Source organism: Diorhabda carinulata, chromosome 6 (assembly GCF_026250575.1).
Source record: "Diorhabda carinulata isolate Delta chromosome 6, icDioCari1.1, whole genome shotgun sequence".
Lineage (NCBI taxonomy): Eukaryota > Metazoa > Arthropoda > Insecta > Coleoptera > Chrysomelidae > Diorhabda > Diorhabda carinulata.
The window spans coordinates 15398486-15419897 of NC_079465.1; the positions used below are offsets into that span (position 1 = coordinate 15398486).

Sequence of the window (21412 nt, forward strand, 5' to 3'; positions counted from 1 at the left end):
GTAGTAGTATACTTTATTCATAATCATTGAACAATTACACTAGCAAACCAAAATTTACTTTTCTTAAGCCGGGTTTCTTCACTTCCTAATAAAGTCAGTACTAACTATTATTTACCGAATAACCAAAAATTCAGTGTCTTCACCTTCTAATAAAGTAAAATCAAGTTATTTGCCAAATAAGTTATTAGGCAGTCACAAGTGTCAATTAAAGAGTTTAGTAGAAACTTAACCTAAAATATTATACATCAAAAGTGGTTTGTTTATATATTATATGTTGTTATTTTCAGTGGGTTTGGGTTCTTTGTTGGGAAATGATGAAGTCCAAAGTTGACAAAATGTTCAGTTTCTTGAACAGAGTTTCAAAAAGTACATGTCAATGTATACAAGGATCGGTATCTAACTTTTACAATGTTAATAAGAAAAATATTCAGGACTTTGTTTACAATTCTTACAATTCTGTGAAAGAAAATTAATGAACAAAGTTTTGGCATGTGGCGACAAGATTTAAATACAAAAAAATAAAGCTTAATTTGATAAAAATGAACATACCTTATGAATCGTTTGACAATACTTGTTTTGATTAACAAAACTCTTGCTAAACAATCGTCGGATTGTTGCTCAATACTTAATAATTCTTGAGATTACAAATTGGAGCACGTTTGCCTGTCGCCATTTCATTTCGCATTTTCGCTGTCGCATGAACATATCAAAAAGTGCTTATCGCCTACCAACTTAACTAAATTAAAAATTAATATGAACATGGTTACCAATTTTGACTCTATATAAAACGAGTAAGGTGTAAGGTAAGGATACGGTCAAGGTTGAGATAGGTCGGATCAGCTGTCAATTTGATCTATTGTCAACATTATACCTATATTTGATTAGTTCATTTTTGGAAATATTCATCATACAAATAATTAAATATTTAATATGAATGCTTGACAAGAGTTAGAAGATTTGTTTGATGAGGAATTGATTGAGGAAGCACAGCAAATTCCAGAAGAACAAGCTTATTCCGTTCGTCATAAAATTGATCCTTACAATGGTCCGATGATAAAAATTTTTTAACGTTTTCTTTTTCCTTTCCTATCAATTATTTTCAATATAAACGATAATTTTCAGACCAACACATCTTTCTCCAAGTAGCAACTATTTCAACATGACCTTAACAAAACACGATCATAGGAAACCGTCAATAGAAGAACCTTTTTTTGCTTATTTCTTTCCTTATTCAATTCATGGCCAATTGCTATATACGCATCTTTCCTAGTGTTACCAACAGTAGACCATTTGTTGAGTACATAATAAAGTGTCAAATACTTATTAGTTAGTTCGGATTTAAACCAAGGGTGAAAAAACGGTAAACATTTATTCGACAATTAAAAGTTCCTACTAAAGTTATGCGGCTAATAACTATTTGGCACTTCATTAGGACGTGAAGAAACCGGACCTTAAAGTACTAACAAAAATGGAATTAAATGTCTATAACTAATTTTGATATGCAGGATTTAAAAATAAGAGTATTAAAGCAGAAGCATGTATCATAATTGAGACTATATACATATTTGGAACAAGGTAGAAGATCCAGCCATTAAACATAAATTAAATACGATGAAAAAGTGTCCATCTTTTATCTGGCACTTCATTAAGAAACTAGCAGTTATTAGAATTTTTGGAACCGTTGGTGATAATCATACTGAACATACTGTTTACACTACCACTACATCAACACTCACAATTGAACTGTCTGGCGCGCGTTTATATAACCAAGTTATAGACGAACAGTGCAATTGTGAGTTTTTGTGAAATGGTATTGTAAACAGTGTGTTCATTATAAACCAGCAGTGATGACTACCAATGAGTTTGATTTAGAGTTAATAGAGTCCTAATATCTTAATGGAATATTTCCTGTCTTTTCTTATTTTCTTACTAATCGTGACAAGATTCCCTGGAAACACACATCTAAGTGTGAATTATTGCATAATTTTTTTCCTTGTTTCTTAAAAATCCTTTTTCCACTTCCACAACAAATGATCTCCAAGGTGCTAGTTCTTTGGATTTTAGCTACGCAGAGCAGAGCTCTATGTCTACATCTGCTGTTGTTTCTACGGCGATGTCGCAGCAGGTTTTCTTCTTTGAAGCAATTGAAATTGACCTACATGGCGAGCCGTTCGCAAAATTTGTGGTGTAATACAATGTTGTAAAACCTAAAAAGTCGTATTTCTGTTCAAAAGGATGTTTTATTGAGGTTTCAATTATTAGCCTTGCCTTTTTCAGAGCGTTAAAAAAAGTTTAAACAAATATAATTTATTACCGATCGGCAGTTCGGATTAACCGAGATAGGATTAGCAGGGTTCTAGTGTAATTAATATGGCTTTCGTTTTTATATCACCACAATTTTGACAAATTCACTGGCTATACATGATTGAATTTATAATAGTTACCATGTTTGTGAAAGTTTCATTGTATCCTTCGAGTTGAATGAGCAACTGGTCTAGTTTCCACTATGAAGCAATGAAACTTTTAAGTTATACATACATAACTTTCCGTTTTATGAGTAGAGCAAATTTTTTTTTATCAAACATATGTAATACTAGAAGTTTCGCCATTTCTTTCTATATGCCGCACCAAATAATTGAGTTGACGAATGAAATGGGGTTCTCTCGAAGTGTCTGGTTTAAAGTTAGTCTTCAGCTACATCTGTTTCGAGTGCGTCCTCAGTATCACTCGTATCTCTATAATTCAATGGAGAAGTTGATATCGGTAACGGCTGACAGAATGATTTATTTGAAGATTTCCGCCACACCATAGAGTTAGCAATTTTTATAGAGCTTCTTATCTTGTCTCGGTCATGATTTTGCCCTCGAAATAAAGAAAATAAGCTTTCTTCACTTCTTGTGATGATTGTCTGTCTTGTGGTTTTCATATAAATTGTCCACAAATCTAACAAAATTTATTGGGCATAGTTTTGTAACGTCTACGCTGAGAACATTTTTTATTCTGTGAATCCAGAAATGACTAGATAGAGCAAGGTTGCAGAGTTGTCAGTATGGGTTGACACAGAAAAGTAAACTATTCTATTATTTGCTAAACAAAAATGAATCGCGGACTATAAATTAATTTTTTAAAACGATAATTTGTTTATTGTTAGTGAACAATTGTACACCAATGTTATATGTTTTCGCAACAATTGTGAAACTTTTTTATTATATCAATAATATGAAAAGTCATTAGATACAAAAAGTTACGTATGATGTAAAAATTACTGAAAATACTAAAATGTATCAGTCGTATACGAAAAATTTAATAGTTATGTGAAATTTTTTTATAATATCGAAAATTGTATGCAAACATAAATACATTTTTAATCAAGTTGCCTTAATTTTTACATATCTGATATTAAACGTCAATTACATATTTGAAAATTACAATAAAATCTATTGGAGATGCCGATGATATTGATTTTAGGAGAACAAATAGAAATTCGGTTAATTGTGGGAACAAATGGAAGACGAACAACTGGAATTTCCAATAACTGGCATTAAGGAAAATATAAAACAATAATGAGAAATATAGAAATTACAAAAATATATGCATATGTTGAAAATAAAAACAATTAAAAATGTGAAAACCTGTTTCAAGTGAGGCAACGAGATGTAATTCCTAAATAGTTGATGAAAATAAGTTTCACCCATACAAAAAAAATTTAAAATTAGAGACTGTGATTGGAGATTATAGCAGAGGTTCCCAAACTTTTTTAACCCTCGGCTCCCTTTCAGTATAAACATGGCTTGGCGGCACACCTAGAATAATTTAATTATTTTGTATTGCATTACATTATATGAGGATATGTTGAAAAATACTTAGTATACTACAGAACCAAATAGAATTTCAATGTCAAAATATTTTATTACTCAACATATTCTTCTCTTAATATATACATTATTACAGCGAACCTGCAACGTCTCTTAACCTTTCAAAAAAAAAAAATGTTTCTTCTTGCTCTGCATTTATTACCTCCTCGTTGGAAGAATATTTAAGACCTTTTAAACTTTTTTTCAGTTGAATATGGGGGGTGTTCTAGTAATTCAAACGCTAAATCACTAATTTTTTGCATGGCAACGTGAGATTTGTGTGCAGGGGCGTTGTCCTGCAAAAACAAAACACCTTTGGATAAATTTCCGCGTCTTTTCTCTTCAATTTTTTCCCGTAGAGTGATCAGTAATGTCGAATAGTAATCTCCAGTTATTGTTCTACCCTTATCCAAAAAATCAAACATGATTACTACATGGCAATCCCAAAAAACTGAAGCAAGAACTTTTCCAGCAGATTTTTGGATACGAAACTTCTTAGGTCTTGGAGAACCAGAGTGTTGCTTTGTTTCTGGATCGAACGCGATGCTTCTACCCTTACACGCTTTTGGTCAACATAAAACTTCGGGGACTGACATAGAAACTGGCCTTCCCGAACGGTCATCATCTTCAATGGAAAATTTACCACTTTTGAAGTTTGCAGTCAAATTTTTCACGGTCGCACACGAAGGACATTGATCACCAAGGGTGTTAAGCATATCTTCGTAAATCTGCTTACCTCTTAACCCTTTTAAATACAGGTACTTGATGATGGCTCGATACTCCAATTTTTTCAATTTTCACAATTTCGGTGGACATCTTTTTTCTTTTAATTTATTGTGTAGCTCTGGTTTACTTTTTTGACGTCAAACTTTACACCGACACTTCTAATAAGTTATTGTTCGTTGAAATGGTAACGCATTTTTTCCATTCCAATTGAGGTACCTCAAAAACAAATAATTTAAACGCATCAACCACTTCTTCAGGTGTAAAAAATCATTAAATTTATTTTTGATCTGTGAAGAAATGATGATCCATCAATTCGATGTTTTGACTGTGTGAAGAATGATTCGTCTTCTGCGATTGGTTTCCCTCATTATTTCAACTACTTTTGGCAAAAATTGCTGGTGTACTATTCGGAATTGACCAGTTTCTAGTTATTCCAAAATGTCAATTTTTAGACATATTCTGAGTGAACATTTAAGTTTCTCAAGCTTCGTCTTAGAAGTATTTGAGCGAAATATTACGCAGACTTAAAACACCTCGTGCATAGATAAGTGCAATAAATGACTCATGAAAATGAAAAGGAAATAAGTCAAGGGCATGGTACAGGTATATGGATAATATTTTTGCCATATTCAATACGAAAAAGGCAAACGTAGAAGAATTCATTTTGGAACTCAATTCAAAATATCCATTTAAAAAGTTCACCTATGAAATGGAAAATAATGGACAGTTACCATTTTTAGATACTAGTAAAAATATTAATAGTTGCTATAAATAATAATAATTGCTCACCTGAAGAACAACATTCGTGATGTCATTGCCAACATACCCAGTGGTATGCCGGAAACGAACTTCCGAAATCTCCTAAATCAGTGTATACACAATGGAGGTCGCCATTTAACAAATGTCATTTTCAGCACTGAATGTAAAGAAACTTGGGACATTGTATTCTCAAATAAAAAAATAATAAAAACAATATCTGAAGTACTTTTGTTTTTATTGACCTTTCAAATAAGTTACTCTGGCGCACTCTGTATTTAGGAGAAACACCGTTACGTGCAGGTACATCCCGGCTGATTCTTTCCATTGTATCAAACATAATTTTCGCGAGAAAAGATTTATTGGTAGGAAAATTTAATATAAAACAAGTAAGTCAAGTCATTAGGTTTTAGTTTACCTTTAGTCTTTGAAGACGATAACTTGGTTATCGAAACGCGGGTGTGACAGGGTAACTGTGAAGAGTTGGTGTCGTAGTAGTGTGAACATTGTGTTCAGTATGAATATTACCAACGGTTCCAGAAAATTTAATTTAGTTAACAACAGTAGACAGGATTAAAATAGGAATGTGCGGACTTATAATCATATGAAAACTATTTTTCATACAAAAATATTTGCAATTGAAAAATGTGTCCAGTTCAGTTGGAAATGAATTATCCCAGATGGAAGATTATTATCTTGTCCGATAGCCAATCCTCCAATGTCCTAAGATCCAAGCTACTTTGGAAGTGTCTCGACAAGATAAATAAGCTAAGCAAAAACAAAAAAGGTTACCTTTCACTGGGTTCTAGGGTATACTGTAGTGAAGGAAAATGTAATAGCAGACAACATGAGGTAAATAGGAAAAAATTACTTACTGGAATAATCTACAGGGTGTGAAACGTATTGAAATGTATTATCCAAGGAAAACTAATTCGTGATAATAAATAAGAGTCTTTTCAGTGTACATTGTCGCCTCAATGTACACCTGAAGCAGTAGGTTTAGTTGGGAATACAACCTGCAGATTCTGCTACGTATAGAACGATACCTTTATCCAATTCTGTCGAAGTGTAAGAGACCACGGAGATCCGGAGCAAAAAAATATTACACAATAGATCTTTTAGGACGCAGTATACATAACACATTGAAAAATACATACATACAAAAAATTGGGAGCCTAATGAACCGCAAAGGCCAAGTTTATGGAACAAATCATTGTCGTACCTCAATACTAACGTCTATACTAATATAATGTATAAAATTGATATACTAACTATACAGGATGTCCCATGGCTAGTTAAAACTATCTGTATATGGCAAAATACTTAGTAAAATCATGAAAATTTCTACGTTTGGGTTTTCGGATACGATCTTTTTAACTAAAATAGTTTCAAAGATGGCAGACTTTCAGTTTGCCTTATTTTTTACCTCTGAATGCATGAAAAAAGGAAAAAAACTATTTAAAAAACATAAAGAAATTTTATATTTATGAAGTTAAACTTTAAACACTTTTTATACACATCCTGTATAAAATTAAAAATTTTTTAACATAATTTAAAATACGTCTGATCTTGCTTAAAGCAACCGAACAGGAAGCATTTTCATATCTTTAAGGGTATCCTCGTAAAAAAATAATTTATAAGGGTCTGCAATGGTCAAATTTTTTACAAAAAAATTAATAACTCAAGTTTTTAGACAAAAGTATACTAAAATTTCACGTAAATTTCAAAAATGTATTAATATACAGGGTGTTCTATTTAAAATAACAAAAGTTATAGTCGGCAGAACCGGAAATCGGCCATCTTTGAAAATATTTCAGATGAAAAGGTCGCCGAAAACCCAAACGTAGAAATGTTCACGATTTTACTATTAGTATTTTGGCAAATACAGATAGTTTCGACTCGTCGTGAAACACTCTGTAAATGATAACAAAATAATTCAAAATAAATAGCTTTAGAGGAATTTAATGGGAGTCTAATGTGTATAATATCTCATGGGTTCATGAATCCATAAAGATAATTCTAGGGGCTCTACAAAAAATATAATTTGCTCATAAAATGTAATTTGAATATAAAGTGAATGTAAATTTAGGGACCCATGCGGTACTTCCGGTGGGGTGAGCTGAGTAAAAGACAAAATAGCAATCGACCGCAAGGACTTTCTAAAACTATTCAACTCCAATAAAAGTTGTTAGAATAACAAGCAAAAATTGACTATTTTGACACTATTTACTACTTGCGGCATATTTATTTCAATAAATTATATTGATGACAATCGATGTCACAAAAATTGTAAACCAATTTCCAACTATTTACACTTATTTTCAATATGTAAGCATTGTATGTTTTTTGTAAAATTTATAAAATTGTTAGAGAGACAAATGGCGTTCTATCAGTGAAATACTTGATCTTACAATTTCACAAAGACTTTCAATTTAAATTAAAATTAAAACCAATTATTTAAATTCATTACGAATAAGAATTGAAGCGAGACTGGGCGTCAATCCATGAATATATACGAACATACATCATTTACGATACATAATTTTTTCGAAAAATTCGTAAAACATTACCATTTCGTCGTACTACTTTTTTTGCACTACACAATCATTCAACAGAGTTACGGTGTGTAAATCTGAGTCGATTGAAACCACAATAAGCTGTTGTTACAGATAGAAAGGAAAGTCTTGTCGATTGGTGAATGTTCGCTTTCTTCTAAAATATCATTGGCTTCGAGAGCAACACGTGTTGTGTAGCTCAATAGAACGTGCATTTATTAAGTATACTTAATATTTATGCAATTATTGCATCTTCATTCTACGTAAAGTTTTGTGATAGAGACATTATCAAAATTTTACATCTTAGAAATTAATTTTCTCAGTTATGATTGTACCAGATTTAAAAAAACTTTATATTGATGAACAGAGGACTAAAATCCTTTCCAACAAGTAAGCAATTATCAAATTCATACAATTCAAACATCAATATTCAAAATGGCACATGATATGAAGTTTGTTGATTCTTGTTGCTATACAAATGGTTTTAGAATTTTTATTGGATAGATTATGAATGAAACTGAAATGTTTTATAAGCTAGATTATAGATGACATTAAATTTTGGTTAAATCTTTATGAATGAAGTGGAATTTATAGGAAATGTTAGTTGGTTACTAATGACGTTGCATTTTGTATTAAATATATTGTCTTAAAATCTAAAAGATATGAATAGATTGAACTAAGTTTATTCAAATCAGCTTTTTATTATTAATACAGGGATCATTTTGAGCAATGTATGTCGTTTCTAAAATCAGGCGTGTTTTGTAGTTGTTTTGGATTGTCGATACTTAGCAGATTCATAATAGAAATGACCTTCATAGAAAACGTGTTCCGCAAGCGATAATCTGGCAGGGTATAATATGTTGTCACTTTTGTCAGAGGTAATCCGACAGGTCAGTGATCTCTTAAAATTTCCAATATATTACGTAGTTTAAAGATTCCTACAAGTTCAGAAGTATTTGATTTTATATTTGGTAAAAATGTATAAATAGGTAAGATATTATTGTTAGACTTAGTGTTACTAGTCTATGTCTTTCCAGCAACATGTTTTACCAATCCAAAAGCCTCTTTTTTTACAGTAGGAAACTCGTGGAGCTAATGTGGGATTGATGTAGTCGTTCCTTCCAGGGTCGATTATTTAGGAACGTAAACATTAGCAAGGCAGAATCTAAAGATCCTTACAAGGTGATATGCCATCCATACCCGAGGATTTGTAAGTTTAAGCAGGAAAATAGTGGGTAAGGTAAATCCAGATGTATAATTAAAAAACAATAAAATTAACTTAAGAGTATTATATGTAAGAAATTATCAAATAAGTTATTGGTAATCTATAATTCTAATTACTCATCAGCATTGTACATTATGTTATTGCATTATTATGTTACTTTTATCGTTTAGAGATTGAATAGGCTGCTTATACATAAATTGAAATAAAATGGATATTCAAAACAAGTTTCAATATTAGCAAACATTATATTCAACTTTGTAGCTGATATCAACTGTTTTTGTCAATATGTTATTAGGAAGACCTTGTATTTAACAGATATAATTTGTCAATAATTATTGTTATTTTCTATTGTGATTCGGGGTGGCGTTTTTAACGTATTTATTCTCTTTGACATATTAAAATTAGGGACCTATGAATAGACAAATGATTTAATATCATCAGTTCTATAAAACTTTGTTTTCATTAGTTTAGAGGTATTATGAAGATGTCTATAATAAACTTTATGTTATTATCTGCAACCTTAATGGTATATGTAGTATTGATGATGATACAGTGGTGTCAAAATAATTAATTGGAACAGAGATTAACGACCTTACAAAGAAAATAATTATTACAACAGAATCGGAATATTAGCAAAGGTAAAGAAGACATGCTTAAAAAAATTTCCATTTTTAAAATGATAAAGGGTCCAGTGATGCATATCTCACTGTCTCACACATCTTTTTGGTACAATATGAATGTAGAATTAGTAAAAGGACCAATATCAATAGAATCAATGACTAGTCTAATTGAATCCTTACCAATAGGACCTTCACCTTCAATTCTTTGGTTGTATTAGGGAAATAAAATGGAGAGATGCATGGCCAAGGCACAGATTGGTCTTGAGTATACGGACTCTTCTCCCGGGGACACCCACTTTGAACCCTAACTTTCCCCCAGCAAGCGGGGCTCTGCCCGGCGGTGACCGTTGAATTACCCCAGCTATTCGTGGGACAGAAAATGACTAAATCAAATTATAAAAAACAAAAAAAAAAAACAAAGAATGAAGCAGGAGAGGCAGCTTGGCATCGGAATATCGGAATAAGCCCTTCGAGAAGTTTGAGGCAAGAGGCAATACAAAAGAGGAGCACCTGAAGACATGTTTACGCACTGTCACACAGGAATAAAGGAGAACATCTATCTAACAAAATATGAAGGAAAAGATATCAGAGCTTACTAAATAGCCTCTCACTAAGGAAGAAAAGAAGAAGAGCAACAAATTATATATTAAAACTTCGAATTTGGATTTTTAAAAACAAAAATTACAATTACAATATATGTTTATTAGGTAACGTTAGAACAAAGAATGAATTATTAAAAGAAATGCAGTTTTTATTATCTTCCACGTTTCCGCGAGGTCATCACATTTATTATATGTTATCAGCTGTTACTTCATATGTAACTCCTCCCCTCTAAGATGAGAACAATACGGAGTGGTGTTCGATTTTGGACTCTTCTGGGTACTCTTCTATTGAATTTTCTTTCTTTTTCTGGTTTTTGCAGCATTTTTGCAGGGTTTTCTTGATTTTCTTCTTAAAAATCCATCCCAGTATAAATAAAATTATGGCTAGTAAAGATAAGCTATCAGAAATTTTGGGATAGTGGTTGGATATTGGGATTTTTAGTGGTATAAGTTGATTCGTCATTCTGCTTATTTCGTGAATATCTTCTAAAATGATTTTTTCCATTTTGGGTGTTTCGTATTCTGCAATCGTATCGTATTCTTCCGTAATTGGTTTGGGAAGAAGTAGTGGTTTTCCTCGTTGTATTTTGACGTCGTTGAAGAATTTTTTCGCGTTGATTTCTATTTGACATGACTTTGGTATTTTTATTAGTGTAGGTTTTTTTACTTCTAGATATTTGTCTGTGTTGCATTTGGAAAAAACTTTTTCCATTTTTGCTGGAATGATAATTATCTCGTCTTGTGTTCAATAAGTGATTCTTCTAATTTTGAATTTATTTTTTGGCAACCTTTAGTCGATTGGTTTTCGAGGAGCTGCAGGGTGCAATTGTCGTCAGGAGAGTGGTCTTCGATGCAGAAATATACATTTTCTAGTAGTGGACAGATTTCTTCTATAAATTGATTATTCGAGTTGTTTCGTGCCAGATAGGAGTATTTTAGGGAGAATATTTGGTTGTTTTGAATGATGGGTAAGAGGTGATATAATTTAAGGACTTCGGCTTTGATAATTGGTATATGTATAGCAAAAATTAATTTATTATTAGCAAACGAAACTTGAGTGCCTAAAAATTGGTAGTATGTTAGAATGTTTTTAAATTTTGTATTTTGGTTGTCAGGGTAAATTTTCCTTAAATATTCTAGCGTTTTTTGTATCTCTTGACTAGTGATAATAGAAGGATGAAGTGTGTTTAGTTTTGCAAAAGCTATGGAGTCTTCCAAATTATCTTAGAATGTGATAATATTTTGACAGTCTAGATTTATTTGTGAAATGATTGCTTGAAAGGTTAAATACTCGTGTGATTCAGTGATTGATTTTTGCACCCTGATTTGAAATTTTTCGAGAGAATTTGCAAATTTTTCTTGATTTTTTGATAAGGTGTGAATTGTTACATTGTAATTTCTTATAAGATTCTTAGAAAGTGAATTTTGTAAGTTTATTTCCGTAATCATGTTTTGTTGGTTTGTTTCTAGAATTTTTATTGCGTTATCATATTTATTACCGTCATCGGTATCAAGTGTACCAAACAACCATTTTTGTAGTTGACCGACTCCGTCAAAGAAACTTCTTTTATTACGTATATGAGGTTGTAAATTATCAAGTTTTGTACGTGTAATTTTGATGAGAAATTCTGTTCTCAACAACATGTCTTGAGATAAGGCATGATATGAGATTTCATTAGTTGCATTTCTCACTTCTAAATTATTTTTTATAATGAAAAAATGTTTTTCAATGTTGAACAATTGCTAAATAATAGGTTCTAAATTTAAATAATATATAAAGGTATGTTTACTATATATGAGACGGGAGTCTCTAATTGTATCGGTAATAAAGGATATCATTAATAATCTTTTCTTTTATGGTTTTATTAGTCTCTGTTATATTTTCGTAAAGTCTTGTGGTTGCTTGTTTATGAGCTTGTACATAGTCTGATATTATTATGTGATCATTAAGGTCAAAAGGGTTTGTTTCATTTCATCATCATCATCATCATCTATCAGCCATCTTCCATCCACTGCTGGATATAGGCCTCCTCTAGTTTAAACCATCTATCTCTATCTTGAGCTGTATGTATCCAATTTCCTACAATTTTCTTTACATCGTCACTCCATCTTGTTGGCGGCCTGCCTCTACTTCTCCTATCCATTCTTGGCCTCCACTCCAATATTCTTTTCGTCCATCTATTATCCGTCATTCGGGCTACATGGCCTGCCCATTTCCATTTCTTTTGGGCTATAATTTCAATAATGTCCTTAACGTTTGTTCTTCTTCTTATGTTCTCTTTTGTAATTCTATCCCTTCTCGTAATTCCCAACATTGCCCTTTCCATTGCCCGTTGCGCCACTCTCATCTTTCCTGCAGTTTGTCTCGTGAGGGTAAGCGTCTCTGCCCCATAGGACATCACAGGTATAACACACTGCTCATATACTTTTCTCTTTAGGCTTATTGGTAAGTCTGATTTCAAGGTACTACTCAACTTGCCAAAAGCTATCCATCCTAACTGTATTCGACGCTTTATCTCACACGTTTGGTTATCTCTTCCTGTTTCATTTATGTGTCCCTTTATTACCTCGAATGGTGTATATTTGGTGACACTATGAATTGAGTTGTTATACCCAAGTATGGCCCGTTTTATCAATTGATCTGATATGAGACTTCGATTTTGTTCTCTTAAACATCGTACATGTTCAATAAGTGTGGAATGAAATCTCTCCACGGGGCTATTTGAATTGCTGTTTCTAGCGGTTGTGAAGTGAAGTTCAATTTTGTAAAGTTCGCAAAAGTTTTCAAGATCTTTATTTTTAAATTCCGTACCCGAATCTGCTGTTATTTTTATGGTGTGTTATAAAATTAAGTAGGCATTCTACTATATATATTCCGTTTACAGCTGATAAAGGGTAGGCTTGGCCGTATCGAGAAAATGTATCTATTACGGTTAAGTAAGTGTATATATAATGGTCCTATTTTACGTTCATTTATCAATATTTCTCCATTAAAAATAGAAACAGGTAACTTCTTTAGAATTTTTTGTTGTGGTTCTACTGAGAATAATATATTTGAGTTTTCTTTCCGTTTATATCTGAGAGGTATCTCAGTATTTGGTCCTATTAATTTGTTATTTATAAGATCAATATTAAAGTTCATATTTCTTAAATCATTTAGTCCTATAATACCATCGAAATATTCGTGGAAATCAAATAATAGAAAGGAGATGAAATAGTTTGGATTCTGAAATTCAGGAAATGCTCTAAGTGTTGATTGATATATAATATCTCGACTAACCAAAGCTGTCTTAATTTGTGCATTGATTCGATTAACGGAATTTGGATAAGTTTTTTCTATAATATCAGGTTTAATAATTGAACGTGAACTACCGGTATCTATAAGTAATTTTAATTTGGGATTATTAATTTCTATGTAAGGTAATGCGTTTTCTGTTGAAATGTTAATTTCTACTAAGGTATTCCTTGTTGTTGACTCGTTTGGATAAAATTTTCATTTTCTGTCTTGTAATAGTTATAGTACATTTGATTTTGGTCATTATCGTCCGTATTTTGGTTCTGATAGTAATGTTGTTCGTCTGATTGGTCGTAATCGTTTGTGAATAGCACTTCGGAAGTAAAATTTGAATTCTGTCCAGAATTTCGAAATTGTTGATTTCGATTATAATTGTTATTGTTTGGCCATCTTTGTCTTTGTGATAATGTGGAAGAATTTCTTGAAGTCGTTGACATAGGTGTTGGTTTAGGAAGTTTGTGTATGGGTTTTTGGTTTGGTCTGAAAACGTTTTGTGGAGGTCCGAATACTTGTTTGTTCATCGGGTATTTTCTGGGGGGCATTTGTCTAGGTTGGATGTTAATAGGTTGACTGGGGAATTGATTAACTGGTTTATTATTGTCAACGGAATGATAGGGTTGTTGGAAAGAGGGTTGTGTTTGGTTTTCAGGATAGTATCTTGGTTGTGAATAAGGTTGTCGATAATTACTATTAAATCTGGGCGTCGTTGCTCGGTTATTGTCATTTAGATTGCCATATAATTTTTCAAAGTTTTCAAATTCGTTCAGATAGGCCATTGCATCTTCCAATGAGGCTGTATTTTTAAGATGTAAGTTATTTCTTAAGGTACCACTACAACCTGCTATAAAAGTACTAAGTGCAGTTTTATCATGGTTTATTTGGCACACTTTCTCCGCGTTAGTTATGTTAGGATTATTACTAATTTCCTGCGCTTCTTAATAATTGAATTCGACTTCCAAAGTTCATCAATGGTTCGTTCCTAAATGGTTTCATTCTAGTGTGTTCTTGTACTAAACAGTCAATATTTCTACGATCAGCGAAACACTGAATCAGGGCTTCTTTCAATCTCGGCCAATCTGTTAACTCAGCACAATTACCTACTAATATTTCTGCTTTATCTATAAGTTTTTCTTGAACTGATTGGAATATGTGTTTAGATAATTGTGCATCATTAAATTGCCGATAATCATTAATAAGGTCTTCACACCTAATTAGAAATTTATTTAACGTGTTACTGTTAGTTACTGTTACCGTCATACGGTTTAATATTATCAATTCTAGACTTTAAAAGATCCCAGTTCATCTCAGGCATATTTAAAGTTGAATTTATTGATTTGAAAGAATTAGTGAATTGTTTATTAATATTCCGTTGAGTGTTAATATTATTTTTGTTGTCTAATCCTATATTTGAAATTCCGTTAATTATTTCATCAATATAGGTCATGAAAATAATTTAAAATTAATTATTGTAATAAGCAATTTATTCGCAATGAACAAAATTTAACTATCTTTACCAAAATCCTTATACAGAGGGGTTTGGAAAGGTAAAAAGGAAAAGGCACTTACAGATTGTTCGTCGATTCGAGCGCTCTGCTTTCCTGCTCCTTTTCTTGATTCCCTGCTCCTTTTCTTGATTCCCTGCTCCTGTTGCCACAACTTCGAAAGTTTTTTAAGTTCGTAATACGCACTTAAGGTGTAGAAACTCCAAGGTCCCGAATTTCACTTCCGGCACAATGCGAAACTGTTCACTTCCGAAACCCGTGCGTATCCTACTGACTGCGCCAATTATATATTAAAACTTCGAATTTGGATTTTTAAAAACAAAAATTTACAATTACAATATATGTTTATTAGGTAACGTTAGAACAAAGAATGAATTATTAAAAGAAATGCAGTTTTTATTATCTTCCACGTTTCCGCGAGGTCATCACATTTATTATATGTTATCAGCTGTTACTTCATATGTAGCAAGAAATGGAAACGGTGAAGACGTCGGATGGCTCAAGCGGGACAGAGAAACTTAAGAGGAAGGCCTTCTCAAGAAAAAATAACTCGCGAAAATAAACGAGAAGCGCCAAGACAAAGAAGGACAGCAAGGCTGAACTATTGAAGGAGAATACGGTGGCTAAGGAAGAATCGGAGACCATACAAGAAGCAAATTACAAGCGACCCAGAGAAGACGTACTAAAGATCACTGCTAACAAAGTACAGGATCTAATCTGAAGCTGAAGTCACATGCCTTTCTCGAAAATTAGGGATATGGATGCTCTGGTTACAGTTGAAGATCTCCAGACGGCTCCTACCCAATGGGCATCTCCGTGTAGGATGGATTAACTGTCATATGGACGAAGGTGGTACGTTGTTACCGATGTTTGGATTGGTCATCAGACCAGCGGGTGTGAGGACCTGGACAAGTTTCTGTTAGATATTATAGCAAAGCAGCAGCTAACCATAGTCAGTCAATGAGCGTTGTCAACGTATAGAAGAGTAGGATATGAAGGAAAATTACCAGATATCACACTGGCATCCCCTACATCTACTACAAGATTGACGAAAAATACCAGGAGCGGTGGATGACTCTACCACCACATTAGAACACATACAGACTTGACAAGCATATCTTTGACACCATGGTTGTCCTTGAACGGCTGCAAACTAAAGCAGTAGGAGCAGAAGCAGTATTATTGGAAGTAGCAATAGTGGGGCTGCTTACCAAAGCTTCTGAATGTACAAAATTGGAACGAGATGTGTGACAACTTAGGTAATGACCCATGGGGATTGCTACTCCAGAAGCAGAGATTGCAAGAGGCAATAATTATAGCAGGTGGTCTCTCTTCACGACAGTGGAAAAGGAAAAATCAACGTTTGCAACTGAAACGGAAATGAAAATGGTACTCAATACCCGAGAGACCTGTGTACGGCTGTCACTCTACTTATAAGGAATGCTTTCAATTCCGCTAGATAGAAAGATATCCTTCAGACACTGAGTCCAACAGATGGTTAGCAATCGATACGATAAAGGTCCAGAAACTAAACCATAGAATGAGATGCCATAAATTGGAATTAATCTAGATCCCAGTCTTTACCAGTTCAAAGACAGAGATTGTTCTACTCAGCACTAAGCGAATCCAAAGAGTCAACACCATAATAGTACATAATAGACAAATAAAAACAGCTGAAGCCATTAGGTACCTGGGAGTATTGCTGAACATCAAGCTGACTCTCTGAGCCCATATCGACAGAAAGACGGATAAAGCAGCCGCGGTAATGTGAAAACAATGCAGGTTTATGGCTAATGTTGAAGGTCCATTCCCGGCCAAGAGGAAATTGCTTATGCGGACTACATAACAAGGTTGCTAGAATAATATAAGGTTTGTGACATGCGCATGTTTTTGTAAACAAACGATCAGCTACTAGAACACCAGCTTCGTCATTATGTTTACATTTTTATTTTGTTTATATTTTTATGTCAAACAGAACCTCACGTACATTATGTTCGAGTTATGAGGATGTGTGTTATTTCTTGCTGATCTGGATATACAAACGAATATATTTTTAACTAACGAATTCACAGCTGTGTCACTAGTCTACTGCGCATCTTGTTATTGTCACAAATCTTTTTATTATTCTAGTAACCTTGCTACATAAGCTATTTTGCTATATGTAGTCGAAATGTGGGCGGATGCCCTTAGGTATCAAAAGTACAGACGAATGGAGGCAGTACAGACATCTGAAAGTTTAGAACGCTTGACTACATCTACATCTCATTTCTAGAGTAGAGGAATGAACCATGTGAAATCACAGTGACTAATTATTATTTCACCCAGTTTCTCATAGGCCACGGTTAGTTTACAGCGTTTTGAAGAGGATAAAAGAAACTTTGTAAGCTGAATATTTTCAATGCTACTTCGCAGAACACACTTTGTTCGAATGCTCCCTCTGGCAACAAATGAGAGCTTGCTTGATTGCGAAGATATGTGCTTTAGAGCTCAACTATATCAAGAGTATAATACTGTTAGAAAAGGCAACTGCACATATTTATCACAGCAGTGATGAAGGCCAAGAGAAAGGGAAAGAAGCTCCTCCAAATATGGAAGAATAAAGTAGCTGGAAAAGGCAAGGAACATGGTTGTCCTGAAGTAAAAAAATAAAAACTATTTCCAGGGCTGTCACTAAGACTTTGGAGAAAAGGATATTAGTAGTTTCATGTCAAACTCTGTTCAGAGTTTCATAGAGCTATGTTCGCTTGTGAGCCTCTTCCTCCTCTCATAGATAAAAAAATAGTGTCGTCACCTAATAGTTAATGAAATAATATGAAGCTCAATGAAGGATCTAAAGTAATAAGATTATATATTATACACAAGTCAATTAGAGTTTAGAGATAAACAATTTGAAGAGACTACAATCGAATTTGTTTGCAATAGTGAAAGATAAACTATGACAACAATGTAATTTTCAACATGTAGCTTGTTGTTTGAAGAATTAAGGTCATAGAGTATGTTTGGCTGTTTTCTAATTGATAAACTTTATCTAATGATCATTATCATTTAACAAAATTAAGTGATATTAAGTGGTAATAGAATAGCTGGTATATAATTCTACGGAGGGGTTTGATGATCTTATGGTTTATAATTTAATATATATTAACATTAATAGATACATCTGTTTGCCAATGATACGGGTCATTGTTTTTAATCTCCTTAAATGGTATTTGGATATAAGGCAAAAAAAATCTAAGGCTAAGATGTTACTGTTTTCATTACCACTTCATATAGGTATTTATTTGAGTTATCTTCTAATTGAAAATTAAAGTTAAAATATGTAAAAATCCTCACATTTAATTTTAATAGAAATACTTGTTTATAAAGAATCTATATCTAACGAAATAAATACATATTTTTGTCAGGAATTTAAAATTTTTGATGTTTTCTTTAAAATTGCATATATTTTTTATTTGGTATAAAATTTTATTCAAAACATTTTTCAAATAATGAGATAATAGGATAGAAGAGTTTGAATACTTTATTCAGTTAGTCAAAGAGGTATGTCAAGTTTGTGCTATAGAACCAACAACATATTTCTAATTTGAGAATGGAATATATAAACTGTTATAGCACAATTAGTAATGGGAAGATCTTGAGGAAACTGTTTTGAGCCTACTTAACATGAATATTCCTTTTTTTTTTCAGTAAGTAGATGACTGCATGAATTCACAATCGAAATTGAACAAAATAATTTTCTTTATGTCACATTATATGAAATTAACAATAACATAAGAACAGAAAATGGAATATGAAACCAACTTGGTCCTCAAGATATTTAAACTCCAATTAATGTTATCCTGTCACAAGAGAGATCAGGGATTATAAGTTTAGCTGATAGAACTATCCAACTATGATTCTGAATTTAGATGCTTAGCTATTCAATAAGTAAACCTGCATCAAGAGAAAATAATTATCCTCAAAAATTGCAAAATAGCATATTCAAGAGGAGGATAAACAAACACTAACTTAAACATCAAAACATTTTATGAAGGTGATCACATTTACTTACCATATGTACAAGGACTCTCAAAACAACGAGCCAATTATTTTGATAAAAAGTCAAAAAGGATCATACCTTTTGTACATTATTGAAATATTTCACTGAACTAAAATCCAAAACACACAAAAAAGCTGTGATATTGTGTATTCAGTACCTTGTAATGACTATTACGCTGTTTACATAGGACAGACATCTTAATATTTGTAAAATAGATTGAAAAGTCATCAATATGATAAAAAAAATCGCATTAACAAACTACGAAAGCTTACATTAAATTATAAAAATTCAAAAATTCTTAAAACAGAGTCAAATACAAGAAAAAGAGAATTTTCAATTTAGTTTTAGTCTATTTGACAAATTTTAATGTAGCTATGAATAATTTAATTTTATAATTTTACATATGTATAACAATTTAGAAGAAAAAATTATTTAGTGTCATTGAAAAAAGATTTTAATTTTGGTATTCATGTTGGAGGTGATCTCTATTGATTAGTATAATTAATTATGAAAATTTTAAATGTCAAATTAAATTTTGATACAGACCAAGTTATAAAAGGACAGTTGAATTAAAGGAGACATATATATCCTAGATGTTACAAATAAAGGTTTATTTATTTACTTATTTGTTCATATAATTAAGTCAATGCTGACATAACTCTAGAATTGCCATTATTTATGTAGTTGTCATTTGCTTTTATATTCTGAATATTGAATTTTTATCTGATTCAATATTTCTATATTTTGTATTTAAATATTTCATGAAGGTGATCAAGCTATAGAAAAAAGTAATATGAAGTTTGTTTATAATGTGATATGTTTAATTAATCGAGTTTATAAATTAAATTTTGAAAATTGATAATAATTACAAAATTCTGGCGAGAGGTTCGTTTTCTATATCACAAATGCAGGAATTTCGAAAGTTTTGTTGTAACTAAAGACAGTATTTCAAGGATAATTTTCTGAAAAATGAATGTGATATGATAATTAAGAAACAAATTAATTCAAGATATAATACGTTTTCTGATTTCTGTTTAAAAAAAACTTCATTCACAAAACAAAATTTGAGTTAAACATGACATTACGTGTCCTTATTAATTTTTAAGAATTAAATAGTATTCGACCAATGTGAGGTATAAATTACACTGAATGGGAATTACGTGTTTATTATGGAAGATCAATTCCCTTCTAATTTTAATTTTCTTTTACTAATATTTCTAAAGAAAACGATTAACTTAACCTAAAAATTTTCTGTTAATTTCATTAGCATGAAGCTGGTTCCTCATGAACCAGGCTTTGTTTAATATTAATAATATAAAATATAACTTACTTTTTGTTTACTAAAAAGATAATTGCTTCTTACACACACATAACCGTTTGAAAACCAACTGCTTGAAACATGAAATGGTTAACTCTCAGTCCAACTTATACCGAAAATTGTCAAAATACTAAATCTGATTTTTCTGTCAATCATGTCTCCTTTCTCTTGTTGGAGACATGTCACATGTTTAAATCCCTATTTGCTTTTTATTTAAGTGACATTTCATGTATATATTTAGACAACATTAATTTCTAACAGTTGTTCTTTTGGTTGCATACGCAGTAAAAATATGAAAGTATGAGTTTTCGAATACCCATTACATATACTATGAAAATAACACAAAGCTAACTATTTATAGTATGAAAACTGCAAATGTCACCTTGAATTTGTTAGGGGGATACATGATTTTTACTCTAGGATCTTCTCCGAAATCCGAATATTCCAAACGTCTTTTCAATGATTATCCCCAAATAGAGACTATTGAACTATGTAACCCAAGATGACGTTAATTTCTATTCTATTTATCTTAAAAATGAATGTAGAACGAAGTGCCGCTCTATATTATTGAACGTACTCTATGACAGACAGGTAACTACACAGAACATTCCCTGAGAATGTTCCGTGGGTAACTATGCGTAGCGTCAAAGCTCATTAACCTTTCCAAACAAAACAGCGTGAAAAATTGTCCCTAAGAATTTGTTCACTCTCTAATTTTTGCTAATTTTTTTACAAATAAGTGATTTTTGATAGAACTTAGAAAATAATTTCAAGTCTCATCGTTCTCTCTTCTATCAGCTGATCTACGTCACAATAACTGCCGTGGGGTAAACAATCGATTTTCTAGTATGTACCATTGTAAGCTTTTCTTGGCTTTTCCGGTAGCGAGAGCTGTTTTGTATTGTTATTTGTTGTTAAGA

At 32.1% G+C, this 21412-nt stretch overlaps 1 protein-coding gene across 3 annotated transcripts in view; it reads right to left on the bottom strand.

Moving 5' to 3' along the window:
• LOC130894702 (vacuole membrane protein 1) overlaps window positions 1–20865 on the bottom strand; it is a 45142-nt gene extending 24277 nt beyond the window's left edge. Inside the window, exons 1-2 of one of the 3 annotated variants that reach the window (XM_057801648.1) lie at window positions 20505–20686; window positions 15200–15409 (exon numbers count right to left, since the gene is read on the bottom strand). The gene's annotated coding sequence lies outside the window, so the exon portion shown is untranslated. Of the gene's footprint in view, window positions 1–549; window positions 760–15199; window positions 15410–20504 lie in introns of those variants that run through there. The other 2 variants (XM_057801651.1, XM_057801650.1) reach the window with 2 other exon arrangements.
• Window positions 20866–21412: the final 547 nt, after the last annotated feature.